Source organism: Saimiri boliviensis, chromosome 18 (assembly GCF_048565385.1).
Source record: "Saimiri boliviensis isolate mSaiBol1 chromosome 18, mSaiBol1.pri, whole genome shotgun sequence".
NCBI lineage: Eukaryota > Metazoa > Chordata > Mammalia > Primates > Cebidae > Saimiri > Saimiri boliviensis.
In genome coordinates this window covers 2,307,377-2,319,410 of record NC_133466.1, presented here as the reverse complement: position 1 = coordinate 2,319,410, position 12,034 = coordinate 2,307,377, and the positions used below count along the sequence as shown (strand labels likewise).

Below are 12,034 nucleotides of genomic sequence, written 5' to 3'. Positions count from 1 at the left end.
CAGCTACTGGGGAGGCTGAAGCAGGAGAATCGCTTTAACCCAGAGGTGGTGGTTGCAGTGAGCCAAGATCACACCATTACACTCCAGTCTGAGCAACAGAGCAAGACTCCATCTCAAAAAAAAGAAAGAAAGAAAGAAAGAAAGAAAGAAATATACTGAGAAAGACAAGTCCAGTGCCCACAGCGAGATCCTAGTGCCCTCCTGCAGATGTCAGCAACATCTCAGAGCAGACCTCAGACAAAGCCAATCCCGACAATAATAAAGCTATTGAAAAATAAGACCACTTCCAAATCATGGCTCCCGCAGAAACGAGGCCCCTGGGCCACCCACGAAAATGACGACACATCCTCCTCTCCTGCTGAAATGGGTGCTTGCAGCCTCTTCCCAGCCCCTAGTTGGGGTTCATTGAGGCTTCCCATTGAAGAACTGCAACCCTCATAGTGGAGCCCAATCCAGAGCTGCCGCCACCAGCAGTCAGATCGCCAGGGACATGCTGTGGTCACAGTTCGCATCTTTGTGTTAAAGTCTCTTAGAATCTCGAAATACTACCTCTGCTTAATCCGTTAAATCACCCACCATGGCCAGGTGAGGTGGCTCATGCCCGTAATCCCAGCCCTTTGGGAGGTTGAGGCGATGGATCACGAGGTCAGAGTTCGAGATCAGCCTGGCCAACATGGCGAAACTGCCGTCTCTACTAAAAACACAAAAATTAGCTGGGTGTGGTGACGGGCACCTGTAATCGCAGCTACTCGGGAGACTGAGGCAGGAGAATTGCCTGAACCCAGGAGGCGGAGGTTGCAGTGAGCAGAGACCACACTACTGCACTCCAGCCTGAGGGACAGAGCAAGACTCCATCCCCGCTACCTCCCCCAAAAAAGTTACCCACAATTTCCCCCAAACCCACTAAGTCAAGGAAATTTCCTTTATGGTACATTTATAAAAGCGAGGTATGAAATTGTGTTGTGTCTGGAAAACGAGTATGATGTGTGCATCCGTCACATATTTTCATAGCTCAATATTCAAAAGCTGTAAAGTGGGAACAGTGAATGGTGCCAGATCGCAGCCCCCCATGCTCCGGAGCTTTGAATAAAATCTCTTACAAAGCTTAAGTCTCTCTTCTCTATTCCTTTCATTTTCTTTGTGACCCTTGGATGTCTCTTTCTTACTGATTTGAAAGCCTCTTTGTATGTTAAAGACATTAACTGGTATACTCCTTGTATATATGTCACAAATATTTTCTTCAGCTTGTTAATCTGTTTTACTATTTTACAGTATTTTCCTATGCAAGCTTATTACACTATCATTAAGTCAGGTCTATGAGTCCTTTTTTAGACTTCCATTCTTTCTAGCACACTTAAAAAGCTCCTCTTCACCCCAAGATGATATAAGCATGCACCTTTATTTCCTTTGGGTATTTTATTTCACTTTTTCCATGTCATCATTTCATGTCTTCATATAAGTCATTTTATATATTAATTCTAACTGGGATGGTTTTAGTGTTTGCCTTTCTGCAAATGACTCTCCAGTTCTCCCAAGGTCACTTACTGAATACGCCCTCCATTTCCGGATGCATTCAGAACCCTGTGTTAAATCACCTGCATTCTCCGAGTGCCTGGGTCTCAGGCTTTGCATTTCACTCCAGGGGTGTGTCTGCTTCTGCGTCAGAGCCCCGCCTCGCTGACTGCAGCTTTATGCTACATTTGAATGTCCAGCACCACGTGACGGTCTTCAGAAGCGCCTTGTCTCATACTCACCTTCTAGAACATCAAATCAAAGTTTTTGAAAAATCCCATTGGTAATTTGATTGGAATAGTATTAGATTTATACACTAATTAAGGAATAACTGACTTGTAAAAATACAGTTAAGAAGTCAAATCCACAGCCGGTGAGGTGGCTGACCCCTGTAATCCCAGCACCCTGGGAAGTCAAGGTGGGCGGATCACTTGAGGTTAGGAGTTCAAGATCAGCCTGACCAACACAGAGAAACCCTGTCTCTACTAAAAATACAAAATGAGCTGGGCATGGTGATGCATGCCTGTAATCTCAGCTACTCGGGAGGCTGAAGCAGGAGAATGGCTTGAACCCGGGAGGCGGAGGTTGCAGTGTACAGAGATGACACCATTATACTCCAGCCTGGGTGACAAGAGCAAAACTCCATCTCACACACACACACAAAAAAGTAAAATCCAGTCACAGGGGCTCACAGCTGTAATCCCAGTGCATTTTTAAAAATTAATTAATCGGGCCGGGTGAGATGGCTCAAACCTGTAATCCCAGCACTTTGGGAGGCCGAGGCGGGTGGATCACGAGGTCGAGAGATCAAGACCATCCTGGTAAACATGGTGAAATCCCGTCTCTACTAAAAATACAAAAAATTAGCTGGGCATGGTGGCGCGTGCCTGTAATCCCAGCTACTCAGGAGGCTGAGGCAGGAGAATTGCCTGAGCCCAGCGGGCGGAGGTTGCGGTGAGCCGAGATCGCGCCATTGCACTCCAGCCTGGGTAACAAGAGCGAAACTCCGTCTCAAAAAAAAAAAAAAAAAAAAAAAAAAAAAAAAATAATAATAATAATAATTATTTAATTAATTAATTATTTTAAAGATGGGGTTTCACCATGTTGGTCAGGTTGGTCTTGAACTCCTGACCTCAGGTGATCCGCCCGCCTTGGCCTCCAAAGTGCTTGGATTACAGGCATGACCCACCACATCCGGCCTATCCCTGTGCTTTAAGAAGCTGAGCTGGGGTGATTTCTTGAGGCCAAGAGTTGGAGACCAGCTTGGGCAACATAGCAAGACCCCATCTGAACCCAAAAGGAGGCAGCAGGATCACTGAGGCCAGGAGTTCAAGGCTGCAGTGAGCTGTGATCTCACTACTGCACTTCAGACTGGGTGATGGAGTGAGACTTTGTCTCAAAACAGAAAAAAAAAAGTTAAATCTAGGAACATGACATATCTTTTCATTTCTTTCTTCTTTTTAAAAAATGTGAGTCCTGACCAGGCACAGTGGCTCATGCCTGCAATCCCAGCACTTTGGGAGGCCAAGGTGGATGGATCACCTGAGGTCAGGAGTTCAAGACTAGCTTGGGTAACATGGTGAAACCCCATCTCTACTTAAAAAAAAAAAAATACAAAATATAGCTGGGTGTGGTAGTACTCGCCTGTAATCCCAGCTACTTAGGAGGCTGTGGCAGGAGAATTGCTTGAGCCTGGGAGGTGGAAGTTGCAGTCAGCCAAGATTGAGCCATTGCACTCCAGTATGAGCGACAGAGATCGAGACTCCATCTCAACAACAACAACAACAACAACAACAACAACAACAACAACAACAAAATGAGTCCTTGTAGCTGAGTGTAGTGGCTGACGCCTGTAATCCCAGCACCTGCGGGGGGGGCAGATACTTGAACACAGGAGTTAGAGACTAGCCTGGCCAACATGGCAAAACCCTGTCTCCACTAGAAATACAAAAATTAGCTGGCCATGGTGGCACATGCTTGTAATCCCAGCTACTCGTGTGGCTGAGGCATGAGAATTGTTTGAACCCGGAGGCAAAGGTTGTAGTGAGCCAAGATCGTGCCACTGCACTCCAGCCTGGGTGACAGAGTGAGACTCTGTCTCAAAAAAACAGTGACTACGGATTGGTGGTGTGAATATTTTTCATTATCTTTTCTCTTTCTCCTTCCCTTCCCTTTTCCTTCCTTCCTTCCTCTTTCTTTCTTTTCCCTTTCTTTTCTTTCTTTCTTTTTTTCCTTTCTCTCTCTCTCTCTCTCTCTCTCTCTCTCTCTCTCTCTCTTTCTTCTTGTCTCACTCTGTCACCCAGGGTGAATGCAATAGCATGGTCTTGGCTCACTGCAACCTCCACCTCCCAGGTTCAAGCGATTCTCCTGCTTCAGCCTTTTGAGTAGCTGGGATTATAGGCACACACCACCATGCCCGGCGAATTTGTGTATTATTAGTAGAGACAGGGTTTCACCATGCTGGCCAGGCTGGTCTCGAACTCCTGACCTCAGGTGATCTGCTCACCTCGGCCTCCCAAAGTGCTGGGATTGCAGGTGTGAGTCACCAGCACTCCCAGCCTACTTCCTATTTTTAACATCAGAATGAATCTTTGCATATGTCTACAGCTGAAGGAACGCTTTGCCTGCAGATTAAACAGTGACACGCTGGTCACCATGCGGTCCCAGCACTTGGCCCAGCCTCCCACCACGGCTGGCCTGTCATCTGAGGCGCGGGACGCTCAGTCTCTCACCTGCCCCCACCGAGGGACATCTGGGTAGTTTCTGTTCTTTTGTCCTCACCCTTGATCTCAGGAGACTCCCTTCCAGCCCCAAACAGGCTGCATTCTCCTCTGTTCTCTGAGCCTCAGCAGGTCAGGAGCAGGTGGGGACATGTGTGGAGAAGGGATGTCCCCAGAGCACCCTGGCCTCAGTCCTGCTTCCACGGCCTACAGTGGCTCAGGACCAGCGCGCCAGAGACCCGGCGGGGCTGAGGAATGGCCAGGGTCTGCCCGGGGGGCTCAGAGCCAGGGCCGAGGATGCCAGCATACGGGTGCCCGCAGACGCCCTGTGACTCGGAGACGCCCGGTGTGTTTTCTGCACACATGGCTGTCACTCAGGGGCTGGTGCCTTTCCCTAGCACTAACACGTCAGCACCTCTGGGGCCTGCTCCCTTGTCCCTGGCTGGGTGGGGAGCCTGAGGGAGCCCTTGTCCGTGCAGCGGGTGCATCCCAACCTGTTCCGGGGCAGGCCCTGGGCTGACGCCGGGAGAAAACCAGCCAAGTCTCCAGGAAAAGTGGACCCACTGGGCAGGGCTGCGGCCCGTAGTTAGGTGGGCAGGGGCGGGTTCTTTGGGGACCTGGGCTAGGCGGGGGACCCTGCAGAGATACAGGGGTGAGGCCAGAAGGCAGGTCTGCTGGGCAGGGGAAGGGTTCCTCCATGGAGGAACAGGGACTGGACCCCCAGCAAAAGGCCAGTGATGGTGGGGTGGGAGGTGAAGTTGCACTGGGGCCTGGAGGAAGAGCAGGTGCTGGGCTGGGCCAGAAGGGCCCCAGGATGCAGTGGCTTCCGTTCTGGCGTCCAGGGCCATGGGCGTTGCCCGCGTAGAAGGCTCCGGGACCTCTCTGAGCACAGGCTCCTCCTCGGTTTTCAGGGGCTCTTCCTGCCTGGGGTGAGCCCGTAAACCAGCCCTGAGTACCTGAGTCAACCTTGGATGGCAGGGCCCCAGGTGAGGGTTGTCACAGTAGGGTCAGGGTGGCCTTCGGCCCAGGCGGCCACGTGCCGGTCCGGACAACAGGCTCCTCCTGGGCCTCCTGCTGCGGACACCCCTCTCACACAGCCCCTCTGTCAGGCCACCGTCAGACCGGATTCGGGGTTGGCCGATGCGTCCTGGATCCTTCCCTTGCCCTTCATCTCTGCACTGCCGCGTGGGGACAGACCCTGGAAGCTCGCGTCGGCACCCAGCACCCCCAGGTGTCCCCTTCCTTTTATTGTGGGCTTTCTGACTCTGTGGAGCCAGCTGTGTTTGCTGCTTTTCTTTCTTTTTGGGACAGAGTTCCATTCTTGTCGCTGGCACCATCTCGGCTCACTGCAACCTCCACCTCTTAGGTTCAAGCGATTCTCCGGCCTCAGCCTCCCAAGTAGCTGGAATTACAGGCACCCGCCACCATGCCCAGCTGATTTTTTTTTTTTTTTTTTTTTTTTTTTCTTTGAGACGGAGTTTTGCTCTTGTTACCCAGGCTGAAGTGCAATGGCGCGATCTCGGCTCACCGAAACCTCCGCCTCCTGGGTTCAGGCAATTCTCCTGCCTCAGCCTCCTGAGTAGCTGGGATTACAGGCACACGCCACCATGCCCAGCTAATTTTTGTATTTTTAGTAGAGACGGGGTTTCACCATGTTGACCAGGATGGTCTCGATCTCTTGAACTCGTGATCTACCCACCTTGGCCTCCCAAAGTGCTGGGATTATAGGCGTGAGCCACCATGCCTGGCCTGATTTTTAAATATTTTTAGTAGACACAGGGTTTCACCATGTTGCTCAGGCCGGTCTTGAACTCCTGACCTCAGGTGGTCCACCTGCCTCGGCCTGCCAAAGTGCTGAAATCATAGACGTGGGCCACCGCGCCCGGCCTTCTGTTGTTTTTAACCTCTTTGGTAATGACAGCTCCGACTACAAACCCCAGTGCTGATGGGGCCCATGGCGGGGTTGGGGGTGCCGGAGGGCTGTTCCCTGGTGCCTCGCTGCCCACCCCTTGGTGCTGATGGAAGGCCCAGCGGGGGAGAGCCACCTACCCTGGCAGTGACCAGGTGGGCAGAGGGAAGATGTCATCATAAAAAGGAGGGGCTCTGTTCTAGGAAGTCCTTGGAGGCTCCTTGGGCTCCCCCCAGTGGTGCGATGTGAGCTGCAGCAGGAGTCTGTCGGTGGCGGTGGTCACACCGCCGGCGCCTCCGCGCGGGCATGCTGGCAGAGGCCTGAGCTCAACCTTGGTCCTGGGTGTGGGAGAGAGTGTCTGCAGGTGATGGGGGACTCTGAAGGGAAGCCATGAAGGGGTTCCTTGAGGGCTCAAGCAGCCCCAAGGATGAGGCTCTAGAAATCGACAGGGGGTCCCACGTTTCCCTAGAAATCAACAGGGGGTCCCACGTTTCCCTAGAAATCAATGGGGGAGGGGGTCCCACGTTTCCCTAGAAATCAACAGAGGATCCCACGTTTCCCAGGGAAGAGCCAAGGACTTCTAAGAGCAGAACCCAGTAGATCCCTGTGTGGCCTGACTCCCAAGACGTGGGTGTGTAGAGCCAAGTCACTAAGACCACAGTGCCCAGGTGAGCCAATGGACACACAGACCGTGGAAGGGGGAAGATGCGGAAATGGACCTCATGCCTGCGGACAGCTGGTGTTCTACCAAGGTGCAAAGTCCACTAGATTGAGAAAGGGGTATTTCCAGTGCCAGGGCAGCTGGACATACACCTGTGAAAGAATAAACCTCAGCTCCTGCCCACTTCACACCATACACAGAAGACAATTTGAGGCCGGCTCAGTGACTCACCCCTGTAATCCCAGCACTATGGGAGGCCGAGGTGGGCAGATGACCTGAGGTCCGGAGTTCCAGACCAGCGTAACCAACATGGTAAAACCCCATCTCTACTAAAAATACAAAACTTAGCTGGGAATGGCGGCATGCGCCTGTTATCCCAGCTACTCAGGAAGCTGAGGCAGGGGAATTGCTTGAACCCAGGAGGCGGAGGTTACAGTTGCACTCCAGCCTGGGCAACAGAGGGAGACTCTGTTTCAAAAAAAAAAAAAAAAAAAAAAAAGAGAGAGAGAATGGCAGATGAAGGCGAGTTAGGGAAGCTTGCTTGTGTAGATGGTGTTAGGCCATTCTTGCTTCCCTCCAGAGAGATACCCGAGGCTGGGTAATTTATAAAGAAGAGGTTTCACTGGATCACGGGTCTGCAGGCTGTACAGGCATGGTACCAGCATCTGCTCAGCTTTTGGGGAGGCCTCAGGCAGCTTTTGATCACGGGGGATGGCAAAGTGGTAGCAGGCACTTCTGATGGTGACATAAGCAGCAAGAGAGAGAGGGTGAGGTGTCACATGCTTTACACAAGCAGATAGCATGAGAATCGACTTATCACCAAGTGCCGAGCCATCCGTGAGCCATCAGTCCCTGTGATCCAATCACCTACTGCCCTACCCCACCTCCAACCCTGGGAATCACACTTTGGCGTGAGATTTGGAGAGGACAAACATCCAAACCATATCACAGATTCTTCTGCTATCAGCTTCAGGCCAATAAGACTCCAGCTGTTGTCAGTGATTAACTTTTGTTCCTGGCAGAGAGGCGAGGTGGGATATACTTTGTCATCATAAAAAGGAAAAAAAAAAAAAATCACAGGATCAGATCAATTGATGCAGAAAAAGCATTTGACAAAATTCAATATCCATTCACAATAAGAACTCTCGGAGAAATAGAAATAATGGGAGCTTTCCTCGGCTTGATAGAGAACATCTTCAAAAAACATGCAACTAGTGCAAAAGACTAGATGCTTTCTCCCTAAGACCAGAAATGAAGCAAGGATGTCCACTCCCATGACTGTTATTCAACTTAGTGCTGGAAGATTTGGTCAGTGCCGTAAGGCAAGACAAGGAAATACAGGCATATAGGATTGGGAAGCAAGGAATCAAACTGTCCCTATTTACAGAAGACATAATTGTCTTTGAAAAAAATACCAAAGCTTTAATAACCACTCCTAGAACTAAAGAAAGGAGTTCAGTAAGGTTGTAGAATACAAGATAACCATGCAAAAACATTTGAATTTCTATATATTAACAATGAACCTATAGACACCAAAATAAAAACCACAAAACCATTTACACTTGCTCAACATAAAACACGTACAGGATTTGTATGCTGAAACTATGAGACATTGTTTTTAAAAAAAATCAATGAAGGTCTCATAAAACAGAGAGGCATACAATGTTCATAGATCAGAAAATTAAGCATCATAAAGACATCAAGTTTTCCCAAACTGATATATAGATTTAATGTAATTCCTATCAGAATCTTAGCAAGATTTTTTCTTTTTTTCTTTTTTTTTTGAGACGGAGTTTCGCTCTTGTTACCCAGGCTGGAGTGCAATGGTGCGATCTCGGCTCACTGCAACCTCTGCCTCCTGGGTTCAGACAATTCTCCTGCTTCAGCCTCCTGAGTAGCTGGGATTACAGGCACGCGCCACCATGCCCAGCTAAGCAAGATTTTTTAATAGTTAGAAACAAAATTATTCTAAAATTTATATGGATAAATCAAAGAAACAAGAATAGCTAAAACAATTTTTAAAAAGAATGCGCCAGGTGCAGTGGCTCACCTCTGTTATCCCAGCACTTTGGGAGGTCAAGATGGGTGGATCACCTGAGGTCAGAAGTTCAAGACCAGCCTTACCAATATGGTGAAACTGCGTCTCTACTAAAAACACAAAAATTAGCCAGGTGTGGTGGTGTACCTGTAGTCCCAGCTACTCTGGAGGCTGAGACAGGAAAATAGCTTGAACTGGGGAGGTGGAGGTTGTAGTGAGCCAAGATCACACCACAACTCCAGCCTGGGTGACAGAGAGAGAGACTCAAAAAAAAAAAAAAAAAAAAAAAAAAAAAAAAAAAGAAAAAAAAAAAAGAAAAAAAAGAAAAAGAAAAGAAAAAAGAATGAAGTGGGCTGGGCTTGGTGGCTCACACCTGTAATCCCAGCACTTTGGGAGGCCAAGGTAGGTGAATCACGAGGTCAGGAGTTTGAGACCAGCCTGGCCAACATGGTGAAACCCCATCTCTACTAAAAATATAAAAGTTAGCCGGGCGCGGTGGCTCAAGCCTGTAATCCCAGCACTTTGGGAGGCCGAGGCGGGTGGATCACGAGGTCGAGAGATCGAGACCATCCTGATCAACATGGTGAAACCCCGTCTCTACTAAAAATACAAAAAAAAACTAGCTGGGCGTGGTGGCGCGTGCCTGTAATCCCAGCTACTTAGGAGGCTGAGACAGGAGAATTGCCTGAGCCCAGGAGGCAGAGGTTGCGGTGAGCCGAGATCGCGCCATTGCACTCCACCCTGGGTAACAAGAGCGAAACTCCGTCTCAAAAAAAAAAAAAAAAAAAAAAAGTTAGCCAGGTGTGGTGGCGGGCACCTGTAATCCCAGCTACTCAGGAAGCTGAGGCAGGAGAATTGCTTTAAAACTGGAAGGCAGGCCGGGCGCAGTGGCTCAAGCCTGTAATCCCAGCACTTTGGGAGGCCGAGGCGGGTGGATCACAAGGTCGAGAGATCGAGACCATCCTGGTCAACATGGTGAAACCCCGTCTCTACTAAAAATACAAAAAATCAGCTGGGCATGGTGGCACGTGCCTATAATCCCAGCTACTCAGGAGGCTGAGACAGGAGAATTGCCTGAGCCCAGGAGGCAGAGGTTGCGGTGCACCGAGATCGCGCCATTGCACTCCAGCCTGGGTAACAAGAGTGAAACTCCGTCTCAAAAACAACAACAACAACAAAAAAAAAAAAAAAAAAGAAAAAAAAGAAAACTGGAAGGCAGAGGTTGCAGTGAGCCAAGATTGTGCCACTGCACTCCAGCCTGAGCAAAAGGGTGAGACTCTGTCTCAAAAAAAAGAAGAAAAAAAAAGAAAGAAAGAGAAAGAAAAAGAAAAAGAAAAAGAATGAAGTGAGGAATCAGTTTACGAAGTTTCAAGATTGATTGTATAGCTACAGTAATCAAGACTGTGATGTTGGTAAACAGATAGGCACGTAGATCAATGGAACAAAGCAGAGAACCCAGAAATAAACCCAGACAAATATGTTTTTCATTAATTAATTTGTACTGTAAATTCACATAACATGAAATTTACCATTTTCACCATTTGAAAGTTTAAAATTCTGTGGCAATGATTGCATCATGATATTGTACAACAGTCACCACTGCCTTCGTTCCAGAATTTTTCCATCCACTCTAAGTGGAAGCCGTGTACTCATGAAACAGCCACTCCTCATTTCCTCCTCTCCACAACCCCTGGAAACCACCCATCTGTTTTCTGTCTCCACAGATCTGCCTATTCTGTAAATGTCTTACGAATGAAATTGTACGATGTGGCTGTTTCGTGTCTGACTCACGTGGCATCATGTTTTTGAGGCTCATCCACATTGCAGCATGCATCAGTACTTCGTTTGTATTTACGGCTGAATGATATTCCTTCCTGTGCTCACACCACATTCTGTTCATCCATTCTTGTGTGGATGGACATTTGGCCGTTGTAAATGCTGCTGCTATGCACACCTGCATCCAAGCTTCTGCTTGAATACCTGCTTTCATTTCTTTCTTGGTGTATCCCCAGAAGTGAAATTGCTAGATCATATAGTCATTCTATATTTAGTTTGTTGAGGAACTGCAAAAGTGTTTTCTGCAGTGGCTGTACCACTTTTGGTTTCCATCAGCAACTTGTGAGGGTTCCAATTTTTCTACATTCTTACCAAAGAAACAAGAATAAAACTGATTTTCTGTTCTTTGATAATAGCCATCATATAAGGGTAAAGTGCTATCTCACTTGAATTATTTTTTTTTTTGAGACAGAATTTTTGCTCTGCTTCTTTTGAGACAGAGTCTCCCTCTGTCGCCCAGGCTGGAGTGCAGTGGCACAATCTTGGCTCACTGCAACCTCCGCCTCCCGGATTCAAGCGGTTCTCCCGCTGCAGCCTCCCAAATAGCTGGGATTACAGGCGTATGCCACCATGCCCAGCTAATTTTGTATTTTTTTTTTTTTTTTTTTTTTTTGAGACGGAGTTTCGCTCTTGTTACCCAGGCTGGAGTGCAATGGCGCGATCTCGGCTCACCGCAACCTCCGCCTCCTGGGTTCAGGCAATTCTCCTGCCTCAGCCTCCTGAGTAGCTGGGATTACAGGCACGTGCCACCATGCCCAGCTGATTTTTTGTATTTTTAGTAGAGACGGGGTTTCACCATGTTGACCAGGTTGGTCTCGATCTCTCGACCTTGTGATCCACCCGCCTCGGCCTCCCAAAGTGCTGGGATTACAGGCTTGAGCCACCGCGCCCAGCCGTATTTTTTTTAATATATTCTTTTTTTTTTTTTTTTTTTTTTTTTTTTGAGACAGAGTCTTGCTCTGTCACCAGGCTGGAGTGCAGTGGCGCAGTCTCGGCTCACTGCAACCTCCGCCCCCTGGATTCAAGCGATTCTTCCACCTCAGCCTCCTGAGTAGATGGGACCATAAATGCGTGCCACCATGCCTGGCTACTTTTTGTATTTTTGGTAGAGACAGAGTTTCACCATGTTGGTCAGGATGGTCTCGATCTCTTGACCTCGTGATCTGCCCACCTTGGCCTCCCAAAGTGCTGGGATTACAGGTGTGAGCCACCGCACCCGGCCCCCCACCCTTTTTTTTAAGGGACAGGGATTTGATCCTTTTGTAGCTCATGAGCATGATGAGTGGGTGTTCACATGCTTGTGTGAGACGTGCTACCCTTGAGCCTTGTTATGACGTCGGCACATTACCCGTCTGACC

At 48.8% G+C, this 12,034-nt stretch overlaps 1 non-coding gene across 1 annotated transcript; it reads left to right on the top strand.

Moving 5' to 3' along the window:
* Nucleotides 1-11,930: 11,930 nt before the first annotated feature.
* On the top strand, nt 11,931-12,034 carry LOC120368520 (small nucleolar RNA U13). The gene has a single exon (XR_005582624.1). It is a non-coding gene; the product is annotated as a small nucleolar RNA U13 (small nucleolar RNA).